At 38.8% G+C, this 12,887-nt stretch overlaps 1 protein-coding gene and 2 non-coding genes across 3 annotated transcripts in view; all 3 read left to right on the top strand.

Moving 5' to 3' along the window:
- Positions 1-12,887, top strand: part of LOC101743430 (facilitated trehalose transporter Tret1) — a 121,918-nt gene that overhangs the window by 58,405 nt on the left and 50,626 nt on the right. The gene's annotated exons all lie outside the window — the stretch shown is intronic.
- On the top strand, positions 5,876-5,947 carry TRNAG-UCC (transfer RNA glycine (anticodon UCC)). Its single transcript has one exon. It is a non-coding gene; the product is annotated as a tRNA-Gly (tRNA).
- On the top strand, positions 9,025-9,096 carry TRNAG-UCC (transfer RNA glycine (anticodon UCC)). Its single transcript has one exon. It is a non-coding gene; the product is annotated as a tRNA-Gly (tRNA).

Genomic DNA, 12,887 nt, shown 5'->3' with positions numbered 1-12,887 from the left:
GGTACCTGTAACACAAGCTCTTTACGAACTTATCACGGGACCAGTTAACGTGGCGTGATTGTTAGTAAATATTTATTTATTTATTATTTATTTATTTATTTATACTAATTAGAGTTAACTTTTACGCTATCGAGAACGTTAAAAACTCGCACGAAGCACAGGGATGATCGTTCTAACACCAGCTCGCCGATAATCTAGCCATTACCTTTTAATCTTTTGAGTTATTTCGTTCCCTTAAAGAAATACTATCATAGATTTAGCTCATTAATTAGTTGGGTTGCGTAATAAAATAGAAAAGCACATTTCAACGGCTTTATTGATATTTACACAGAAGGGCGCATAGATAGACATGTGACTTACACGTCGTGCATATGTCGTAAAGTGAAAGCTTAGATATCGGCGACTAATAAGAACATCTTGCTGCGTCACTCCATAAGTGTATATGACGTAATAGTCACATAACCTTTAGCCTGATCCAGAGGTCTCGTACGAGTATCAAATCTGCCGTATAGAAAGCAGAATACCTCAAGGTCGGTCTGGGTTGACCTCATCACCAGCACTACGAAAGCCACCGTAGTGCAATGTGCTCACAATGCCAACAACCGCCTCCAATGGAGGAACATCGCACGACGTGTAGCTGCCTTGGAAGCAAGTGGTAGGACCTCTTGTGAGTCCGCCCGGATACCACCACCCTGCCTCACCAGGTGGACTGTGAGCTCGTCCACACATCTCAGCAATAAAAACAAAAAAAATGTATTTAATTTATACACGTCATATTCTAGGAACATCTTATTGTTGCTTCGAAATAATTCTAAGAAATTATTATCTGGTCCCTTTCTTACCACACTCGATTGAATCTTCGAAATCTTAATGAGGCGTAATTAGGGTATTGTGCTGTAATGTGTGTAAATTTATCAAGTATGAGGGTTACCAGATCAAATATTTAAAGTATTTAAATATTTGTTTTGTGGTGTAATTAATACCATACTATTAAATCGCCACTAGTTTTGTTAAGGTTTATTTTATATTTTATAAACAGTATAGTTATTTAATTATGTATATTTATTTGTGATTTTTGCAGTTTCTTCCACAGTTTCTAATTTCAATGTGTTTTAATTTTTTTCATATATCTCTAATTAACGATTAATGTTTACAAAATTCCCAACGGATCAGGAAAACTCCTGTAGTCTGGTAGCCCTAGTCTTAAACAATGTCGCATCAAGAGTACTTCGCTGTAATTACATTTCTGAACGTTTTGACAGTATTTCGTCATAGGACATTCTGAGGAGCCACAGATATATAAATGTTTTCAGATAATATCCAAAATCGTACTTTTTAAAATTAACGAACCTTCAATCACTTTTTGTTTTCATGTCCCACTTAACCTAAAATCAATTCAATATCTTATAATGATGACACGACTGATCCATTCACTAGATTTAACCCTTTAAAATATTTACAAAAGTCGAATTCCGATAAAACCTTTTTTGTTTTTGCGATCCATTGCAAAGCACAATTTTAATTTTACAATCATAAAAGTATTAATATTATAAAGAGGAAAGATTTGTTTGTTTGTTTGTTTCGAATAGGCTCCGAAACTACTGGACCGATTTGAAAAATTCTTTTTCCATTAGAAGCCGACATTGTCCCTGATGAACATAGGCTACTTTTTTTTTATTTTTTTTTTATTTTTTTTTTTTGGTTTCATTTGTGTTTTAATGTTTCCGAAGCGAAGCGAGGGCGGGTCGCTAGTAATATTATAAAGAGGAAAGATTTGATTGTTTGTTTGTATTGAATTGGCTCCGAAACTATTGAACCGATTTACAAAATTCTTTCATTGTTGGCAAGCTACACTAAACCCGAGTGACATAGGCTATATTTATAATATTTTCAAAAAAAAATAGAGATCCTTCCTAAAACTCCTATAATGTTATCCAATCTGTAAAAAAAATACCTAAAATTCTTTAAATCGCGTGCGCTACTACCCAAGCGAAGCCGGGGCGGTACGCTATTAAATATAAAAGTGGCAATTTCTTTTTGATTGAGACCATTCCCGATCCTGCGGAAAGAATAGAAAGCAGTCATTTCGAATCCTCCCGATCCACTAACGGTGCTTTTAGGAAACTCAAGCACCGATCACCGTTCTCGTCGAACCCGTCGCTTGCGACGAAGGGCTCGACTAGTAAATTAACCCTCAGACACAGCCCACTGAGTTTCTCGCCGGATCTTCTCAGTGTGTCGCGTTTCCGATGCTGTGGTAGATTCTGCGAAGCACGGCTCTTGCTAGAGTTCGTGTGAGCAACGTCCTCAGGTTTGAGCCCCGTGAGCTCACCTACTAGTTAAGGTTCCGCTGAAGTAGCCTCTCAAGGCTATCAGCTTAGGTAGGAGAAAAAAATTATTGAGACACACATCCCTGCCAGAGTAGGCCAGAAAAGCGTCCTATATCGAAATATAACACAGCAAAAGCTACTCCGTTCCCTAATAAAACAAAGTAATGACTCCAGCCCTAACATTCCTCTATAAAGCCATAATTCTCCGTCACTAGGTCGCGCTACAGAACGACAGGTTTACGACAATTCAATTTTAGGGCAGGTCCCTATTTTATTTCGTTACACTGACTGTAAAACACACGAGGACTTTCTTCGTTCAATTTATGAGTGTGAAAGGACTAAATGATGTATTTGGTGGATTGGTGGATGATTTTACAAGTGTATACAGTTGTAAAGAGGATATTCCCAGGCCGAAAATTTCACTAGCCAAATGTAGACAAAATATAATGTTAATTTATCAAGATCTTGTGCAATATTTGAAGAGGAATTTGATAGGGGGTTTTGTGGTAAGGGCTGACTGACCAACAGCTTCATCGATTAGGCCACCTTGGTACAGTTTGATGACTGATTGCAATGTTGATGGTAGTCAAACCTCTTATATCCAATGTGGTTTTTAAGACTATCGCGACCATGAATAGTCTTTGTCAAAAGGAAATATTGGCTGGAGGCTGACTATACCATGGGCCATCGCAGCAAAATTCATTCATGCCATTTGGGACTGCTGCGTTCACTCACTGAGATGTTTTACGTACTCCCATCACTCTGCAAAACACCTTGCTACATGGCATCGCATCGTGAGAGCATCGGTGTCGCAGGATTCGACTGATGCATGACCACGACCAGTCTGTCAAGAGTGTACGACTAGGAAGAAGAACCCCCATTTAGCTCAGGAATGAAGTTCTCTTCACGGTTTTTCCCGGGCGCTATAAACATATCCTTCTTCAAACCAGGCTTACAGAGAGTATTCCTTACTGAAGCCCCTAAGCAACGGTGACCACTCACCTGGCCGTGTGCTCTCCTATCTACAAAGGCGATAAAAACATGAATCGGATAAGCGGTAAACTAGTTCGGTTATTGTATAGCTCATCGATGCTCATAGATATAACCAGCACAGTCCCTCTTCAACAGCTCTGCAATTATTCAGGGAAAAAACTGGGAAGTTCATGTTTGGACTAAATTCAATCCGGTATTCCGCGCACATAACTACAAAAGTAGTGCCTTAAATATCCAAAATAACATCTCTCGCGTAGGTGTACCAAGACACATATTGCGTGCAATAAGTCCGTATATAGATTTCAAGATTCTTGTAAGACCTATTTTAGTGAATGCCTTGAAATACGAATTTGGCAACGTTTTCCTTTTGGCAGCGAGATAATCTACAACATTTACAAAATGATTGTCATAAAAAAATGATTGTCATAAAACAATCATTATACATTGCAATGGCGTTATCAGTTTGATCGTTTTGTCAGTCAAACGACTTCCATGGTTTGCTTCGGTGCCAGGACTCTGCGAATTGGAGATATCTGATAATCTTCTTTATTTTTGTAAAGGATGCGTAAACATTAACTTTGATTAGAACGGTCCGCTTGATGCGTTCCGCGATCCGCTCTATGCGATGGAGACACAGAGCAGCCCGCTGAGTTACTCGCCGGATTTTTGCAGTGGGTCGCAATTCCGGGTTGGTGGTAGATTCCGTGAAACACTGCTCTTGCTAGGGCTAGTGTTAGCAAATTCTCTCAGGTTGAACCTGTGAGCTCACATACCCGTCCGGGCATAACTGGAATAGTCTCTTAGGCTACCAGTGAATAGTTAAGGAAAAAAAGAGACACAAAATAACGAATAAAATCTGATATTTTTATCCTTCGCTATTTTTTTACTTCTAAATCAAATTTAATTTGTGTAATTAATGATGGTATTACCTCTTGTGAGTTCGCGCGCGTAGGTACCACCACCCTGCTTATAAGCAGTAGCTTCACAGCAGAAACCGAAACGCATTACTATGCGTTACGATGCGTTTCGGTTTGAAGGGTGGGGCAGCCGTTGTAACTATACTGAGACTTTAGAACTGATATCTCAAGGTGACCGCCCTGCCTTTTTCTGCCGTGAAGCAGTAATGCGTTTCGGTTTGAAGGGTGGGGCAGCCGTTGTAACTATACTGAGACTTTAGAACTTGTATCTCAAGGTGGGTGGCGCATTTACGTCGTAGATGTCTATGGGCTCCAGTAACCACTTAACACCAGGTGGGCTATGAGCTCGTCCACCAATCTAAGCAATAAACAAAATCAGAATGAAAATATTATGATTTTTAATTTGATTTTTTTTGTGTGTAAATATTTTTCATTTACTAGCTCAAAACTTAATTCCGTGCTAAACGATTCTGGTTTGCCAAAGATCACATTTCAGGCTTATAGTCTAGAGAGTGCAACCGCAAATACTGCGAGAACGTCATTTTCGCCAAACCACACATATCGAGTTACTTTCCTGTTATCTTTCTTCTGTAAGCGATATGAGTTTTGCGTATTTGTACAGTTTTGAAATCGTTGTGGCCTAAAGGATAAGACGTTCTGTGCATTCGTGTTGAGCGATGCACCGGTGTTCGAATCCCGCAGGCGGGTACCAATTTTTCTAATGAAATATCTACTCGACAAATGTTCACGATTGACTTCCACGGTGAAGGAATAACATCGTGTAATAAAAATGAAATCCGCAAAATTATAATTTGTGTAATTACTGGTGGTAGGACCTCTTGTGAGTCCGCACGGGTAGGTACCGCCCCCCTGCCTATTTCAGCCGTGAAATTGCGTTTCGGCTTGAAGGGTGGGGTAGCCTTTGTAACTAAACTTGAGACCTTAGAACTTATATCTCAAGGTGGTTGGCGCATTTACGTTGTGGATGTCTATGGGCTCCAGTAACCACTTAGCACCAGGTGGGCTGTGAGCTCATCCAACCACCTAAGCAATAAAAAAAAGAAAAAAGTCTCTATTTGCACAGTCATTGTTCGAAGTTACGGAATGCAGGATTTTGGCTTTTATGTAACTATATATTTTTTAAATATTGCTTGTTGGCATTTATTTCTTATTGCAACGGTAGGCAAACGATACGGTTGATTTGTTGGTGATTGTTTACCATCGTACATGGATGTTAGGTATTATGCTGAAAAAACTGACAAGTTTGTTCGAATTTTTGTTAATACGTGATAGATGAATTAGGCTGTACGTGTTAATTGCTTTTGCCTCGTGATTAGAATTAAAAAAAAACGGTTGGATATTGGCGCGGAAAAAATATTGACAAATGCTACAAACCCATTGGACTTGTATATTTTATCATTACGTTATTGTGATTTTTCATTAGCTTAAGTTAGCAAATGGATGGGTGGCTAAAATGCCTCAGTCGCCCGTACTATTTAAAACATAAAATGGATACTTTTATTTGTTTGTATTTTGTTTGTTCACAACTCTTAACAGAAAATTACACTTGTTTAAACATTATCATTCTTAACATTGTATAGTTTTTCTATTTAATTTTCAAACTTTTCTCTGTAAGCGTTGGTGGTGTAATGGTCAGCATAGTTGCCTTCCAAGCAGTTGATCCGGGTTCGATTCCCGGCCAACGCAGGTTTTTTTTTGTAATTTTAATAGTTTATTCATCATACACTATCCAATTGAGATGTTGACTAAGGCCAAAATGCTAACATTCTCGCTCTGTCGTCTATTGGCTTTGCATAACCACTTAACGTCAAATAGGACGTGAACTCGTTGCTGATCTATAACAAAATCGTTAATTCTACTTCGTACAGTAAATTAGTATGTTACAGTAAGTATGTCGAAGTCAATTTCATTAGTAACATAATGAATCTCGGAAAAGGCGCGTTACAGACTATAAAGTTAAAAATAGATCTTTTATTTCGTATTTAAGACCGACATAAGCTGTAAGACGTGAATCATGTATTATGGATGCATTTGTTGCCTTGAAGAGCCGACTCGCAGTACTCTATTCGATAGAAAGTGGCCACTTCGTTATCATCATCATTCTCCTGCCCTTCCTCCAGTCACCTGGTGGTGACTGGGAGACTTCTGGTATCTTACTGGTGGTAGGACCTCTTGTGAGTCCGCGCGGGTAGGTGCCACCACCCTGCCTATTTCTGCCGTGAAGCAGTAATGCGTTTCGGTTTGAAGGGCAGGGCAGCTGTTGTAACTGTACTGAGACCTTAGAACTGATGTCTCAAGGTGGGTGGCGCATTTACGTTGTAGATGTCTATGGGCTCCAGTAACCACTTAACACCAGGTGAGCTATGAGCTCGTCCACGCATTTAAGCAATAAAAAAAGAAAACCTGGAGTCGGCGCAACATGTTTTCTCCTTCCATACTCCTTTCTCATATACCATTTCTTCGCTCACTTCCCTCTTACATATATCGTCTTTCACGCAATCCATCAATTTCTTTTTAGCTCTACCTCTTCCTCTAAAGCCTTCCACATTCATAGTTGAAACTCTTTTATCAACCTCATTGTCATTTCCGGAGCCCATAGACATTTACAACGTTAATGCCGCCACCTACCTTGAGACGTGAGTTCTAAGGGCTCACTGTTAACAGTACAACAAGTGCTCCGCCCTTCAAACCGAAGCGCATTACAGTTCACGGCATAAATAGGGGGAGTGGTGGTACCTACCCGTCCGGACTAACGAAGTCGTCGTGGCCTAAAGGATAAGACGTCAGGTGCATTCGTATATAGCGATGCGCCGGTGTTCGAATCCCGCAGGCGGGTACCAATTTTTCTAATGAAATACGTACTCGACAAATGTTCACGATTAACTTCCACGGTGAAGGAATATTAGCGTGTAATACAAATCAAACTAGCAAAATTATAATTTGCGTAATTACTGGTGGTAGGACCTCTTGTGAGTCCGCACGGGTAGGTACCACCGCCCCGCCTATTTCAGTCGTGAAGCAGTAATGCGTTTCGGTTTGAAGGGTGATGCAGCCGTTGTAACTATACTGAGACCTTTGAACTTATATCTCAAGGTGTGTGGCGCATTTACGTTGTGTATGTCTATGGGTTCCAGTAACCACTTAACACCAGGTGGGCTGTGAGCTCGTCCACATATCTAGGCAATAAAAAATAAAAATAAACAAGACTTCCTACCCTTAGTATGTCTGATTTAAGATCACGGAACAACAATAAAGAAAGGCTACATTGATTTAAATTATCTAAAACTTGTTTGATAAGCAAGTCATCAACTACCGTCTAGTTCTAAGAAGTTACAATTGAGTGATGACTGTTGAGAGGTCACACGTGACTACGTCTGATGTGGTCCAAACGTGTATAAGTTACATTAATCGTCTAATGAGAGGTGTGCTTCAAGATTACTTAGAATTATTAAAGGCAGTTTTGGATAGCCCAAAACATCGGTGTTATCAAATGTGTTTCATAAAGATTATCTAGATCTGTCGTCTATGGGAGACGCCGGAATGGATTTTACTGGTAGTAGGAGGTCTGGTGAGTCCGTTGGTTTTACATTTTGTTTATTGCTTAGGTATGTGGACGAGCTCACGGCCCGATGTTAAGTGGTTACCGGAGCTCATAGACATCTACAACGTAAATGCGCCACCCACCTTGAGATATAAGTTCTAAGGTCTCAAGTATAGTTACAACGGCTGCCCCACCCTTCAAACCGAAACACATTACTGCTTGTGCGGACTCACAATAGGTCCTACCACCAGTAAGAATTTGAACTGCATCAATGTATCACGCTTGGCTATTGTTTGAAAGCCACATACATAAAATCATTGAAATGTACTCAAAACACTGTTTTGTATTTTGATTTCTTTTAATTTTATTTTAAGCACGCTCTAGTTCGACAAGGTCGGTGAACTTTTGAGAATTGTTACGGTACATTGCCATCCGAAATATCTATTTACAAATGAGACAATAAGTTTTATTATTTGACGCTTTTTTTTTTCAAATCAGATTCGAGTTTTTTTTAACATATCAAATTTTATTTTTGTCATTAGACAGCATTAGATTAATAATCTTGCTTTTATTCAAGGTGGTACCGCTCTTAGCGATAAGACCACAAATTGTAAATACTTTTTTTTTGTTGGTGTACAATAAATAATACTCTTTCTCTCTCTCTCTACCGTCATCTGCTGGTAAGGCGTATTCTTTTCCCGATGTACCACCATAGTGATTGGATAGCGGATATATCATAAGACTTAGATCTTTTGTATCAAGTCGGTTGGTGGTATTCATATGGTCCCGGTAACCGCTTAACACTAGACAGGCTACGAGCACGTTGACCCCACAAAACAAATAAACTAACTAATTCTTCAGGTGGCTATGGTCGAATTATAATTATAATATTATTAATATTACCCATTATAAATTATCGAATAATAATTACAATTCTTATCTTTGAAGCTACGTAAAAGAACGGAAAGGAACTCACAACGAACGTGAAATTGCTAAAGTTCTAGTTCCGGAAAACCGTAATATATCACCTGACATATATCCGCATCAAGTGATATATTTCACGATATATATCCGCCGATATAAATCAGTCAAACTCGACTATTCCTTCGGTATCGTGTTTCGCACGCTAGAACTGTGAGCGGTTAAAACGATTACACAGTTGTACAAATAAGTGCATACCGTTATTGTCATTACGTGCCACAATTGTGTTTCCACAGCAGCGGCGTTGGTGGTGTAATGGTCAGCATAGTTGCCTTCCAAGCAGTTGATCCGGGTTCGATTCCCGGCCAACGCACATATTTTTGCTTAGTAAACTTTTCGATCTAGTTAAATTCATAATTATAATCGGTATCATAACCCCCTAAGAAAATTCGGCGAGACACTCAGTGAGGGTTTTTTTTGCTTAGGTCGGTGGAGGAGCTAACGGCCCACCTGGTGTTAAGTGGTTACAACTTAAATGCCGCCACCTGCCTTGAGATATGAGTTTTAAGGTCTCCGTTTTTACAGTACAACGGCTGCCCCACCCTTCAAACCGAAACGCATTACTGCTTCACGCCAAAAATAGACAGGGTGGTGGTACATACCTATGCGGACTAGCAAGACGTCCTACCACCAGTTCAAAATGTGGTTTGTGGATTAAGTAATAGTAGGAAGCTTGGTAATATAATACCGAATAGACGTGCAAAAGTATTCTTTGTGAAGAACTTGATCATATTTCTTCATAAATTTATCATAAAATATCGGTACCATCGATCGATCTCTCCGGTGCCGTCATTACAGAGGAGATGTCCCGTCTCATTACCGCTCGCGTTGTAATGATCGCCTATGGTAATGATCGAGCGATTAAAATAACGTCTATTTATAGCTTCCGACACGATTTCATTAGGCGACAATAAAAAAAAATTTATTCTTTTTCCTGTGTTTATAAATATTTGGAATTACATTGTAGCCTAAATATTTTCATCGTATAACTAATTATCTCATCGTTTAAAAAAACTTTTTTTACTTTTTTTAAATTTTTATGTTATTAACGTATAATCATTATGTTTTTTTTTTTATTTAAGTGTTGTGAGTCCGCACGGGTAGGTACCACTGCCTGGTCTATTTCTGTCCTGAAGCAGTAATGCGTATCGATTTGAAGGGTGGGGCAGCCGTTGTAACTATACTGAGACCTTAGAACTCATATCTCAAGGTGGGTGGCGCATTTATGTTGTATGTAGATGTCTATGGGCTCCGGTAACCACTTAACACCAGGTGGGCTGTGAGCTAGTCCGCCCACCTATGCAATAAAAAAATAATTTAAATCTGCCTTAAGTTCGCCACTGGCTAGAATCGGTAAGGAACAGGCTTACTGTTTATATTTATGTGTACATCACAAATAACATCAACCTAATTAGTCCACTGCTAGTTTTAGTAATGTATGATGGTTCTGAGTTTGATCTTTATCGACTTCCGCCTTACGATTCCAGCATTCATATAGTTAACAACAATCATTTGAATTATCATAACAACATAATCAATTCCTATTAATTCCAATTCCTAAAAATTTCATTCGTTTCCTACAGTTTACCGATTTCTAAATATTAAAACAGCAAACAGTTTACGAAGCGGTTTACTTTAGTCTAGACAATATCATTAAAAACTTAACATTTCTTATGACGTCAACAGATAATATAAAACATATTGGTTTTGTTTTGATAGATATATCAATTATCATTGTTTGAAAACTAGTCTTCCCATTGTACGCTTGTGTTTGTTTTAAGTAGCCGTTTCTTTAACAATAAGTGTTTGTGTTATCAATTCACAATACGCGGTTATTTTTGATGATTCGGAATGTAAATATTACTGAAAGGGGCGTGACGTATAGCTTGTTGGGGTTGAAAGCTTTTGTAACGAAGCTGTGCCACGGTAAAGTGCGGAAGTCCTCGTGGCCTAAAGAATAAGATGCACGGTGCATTCGTATCAAACGACTTATGTAAATAGTTTGAACATTCATGATTGACTTCCACGATGAAGGAATAACATTTTGTAATAAAAAAAGATGTGTCGTGTCGTGGGACACCGGATAGGAACAAAGTTTCTTATTATAAAAATATTAATTTTAAGTTCTATTCGAGGTATAAAGAAAATAAAACTGGAGGTTTCGTGGCAATCCACGGTCATTCGGTAACGTGCAAACTTATTGTGGTACACTTCATTCACGGTTATTTGCATAAGAGTTAGTGTATTGCGCAAACGAACGCTCTGAAATCGTGGTCAATGAATGATAAAAAAAAGTGTTATTTTTTGTACTTTATTACAAAGTTAAGTCGTACACTGTGTGCATTACTAATTTGTACGTTATTACAAAGTTAATTCGTACACTGTGTGCATTACTAATAAAAATCTTACGTTACGGACGTTTTTTCCCGGTTAGGGTACCCCTCCGCATCGTCCCATAAGGAACTTCGTTCCAAAAATATATATATTTTGCATAATTACTCTTGGAAGAACGTCTCGTGAGTCTGCATGGGTAGGTACCAAAGGTAGGCAGGGTGCCTATTTCTATCGTAAAACAATAATGCGTTTCAGTTTGAAGGGAAGGGCAGCCGTCATACTGTTATAAACGATACCTTAGAACTGTCTCAAGGTGGGTGGCGGCATTAACGTTATAGTTGTCTATGGGATCCGGTAATCGCTTAACACCAAGTGGGCCGTGTTCTGGTCCGCCGTCCACGCAACTGAGAAAAAAAACTTAGTTAATTAGTAAGATCGAGGATGTAACGAATTAATACACAATTTCCTGTATAGGACGCTCTTTATTCACAGACCTAAAACACAAGTTGAAGGGAGCCCCTAAATCCAAAAACAATAATTGCGTGTCAGTCTGTTGCCATTTACAATAATATAACTTACACTAATATAAATATGTAACACTTTTTATTTTGCTACAAGCGGCCCGCTCCGGCTCCGCTCGGGTCTTTAACAAAAATTTCAATGATATTTGACGTTGTTTTATTTTTTGAAATAAAAGAACACTTATTCCGGCATAACTATAATAGTTAGATATATGCTGTCGCGACACTTTTTGTAAATAATAATGTGTTCTACAAAGTCGTAGTACATTATTTTATTCTATCATTAATTTCGCAGGGCACGCGATGTAAAGAATATTTTAGGTATTTTTTTACACCTTGGGTAACGTTATTGGAGTCTTAGTAAGGATCCCTAATTTTTTTCAAAAAAGATTATAGCCTATGCCACTCGGCAATAGTGTAGCTTCCAAACAGTGAAAGAATTTTTCAAATTGGTTCAGTAGTTTCGGAGCCTATTCAATACAAACAAACAAACAAATCTATCCTCTATATAATATTAGTATAGATTAACGGCTGAACACACAGTTGCCAGACACTTTGACATGTGAGATCTTTTGTGTCATTCCCGCGCCTTCCACGCTTCATATCCGAACACCGCTCGCATGAGTTTTGTTACAATGACCTATAATCAGCATCATGATATGATATGATGAGAGGACGATGACAGGATGATTGGTGATCATCATCAACAATCATCTCCTAAGATGAAGTCTATAGTCTTTGTTTAGATATCCATTTCTTTTGCTATAACATCACACTTGTCGATACATATTGTGTTCTGGATTGGCTTGGTGGTGCAGTAGCGTCACTGACTGTTGTGCCAAGGGTCGTGGGTTTGATTCCCACATCGGGAAAAAATTCGTGTGATGAACAAGTTTGTTAGCTCTTCCTCTGGGTGCTTATTATCTATATATGTATATATTTAAACGTATGTCAGTATGTTTATCAGTGTCTGGTATCCATAACACAGGGAAGCCTAATTTAGGGCTGGATGACCATGCGTGATTTGTCCCCAGTTGTTCCCAGTTATTATTTGGCCGTGCACTCTCTTCAGATTGCATTATCAATCAGGTTCATTATATATGAACGATCTCCAAGATTCCAATGGCTCAGGGTGACAAAGACATGTCTGTATTAGTTTAACTCGGGAACTCATTGATTTTGTTACTACTATAGATACTGGTGGTAGGACCTCTTGCGAGTCCGCATGGGTAGGTACCACCGTCTTGCC

Source organism: Bombyx mori, chromosome 28, assembly GCF_030269925.1.
Source record: "Bombyx mori chromosome 28, ASM3026992v2".
Lineage (NCBI taxonomy): Eukaryota > Metazoa > Arthropoda > Insecta > Lepidoptera > Bombycidae > Bombyx > Bombyx mori.
This window is presented reverse-complemented; position numbering and strand designations above follow the sequence as displayed.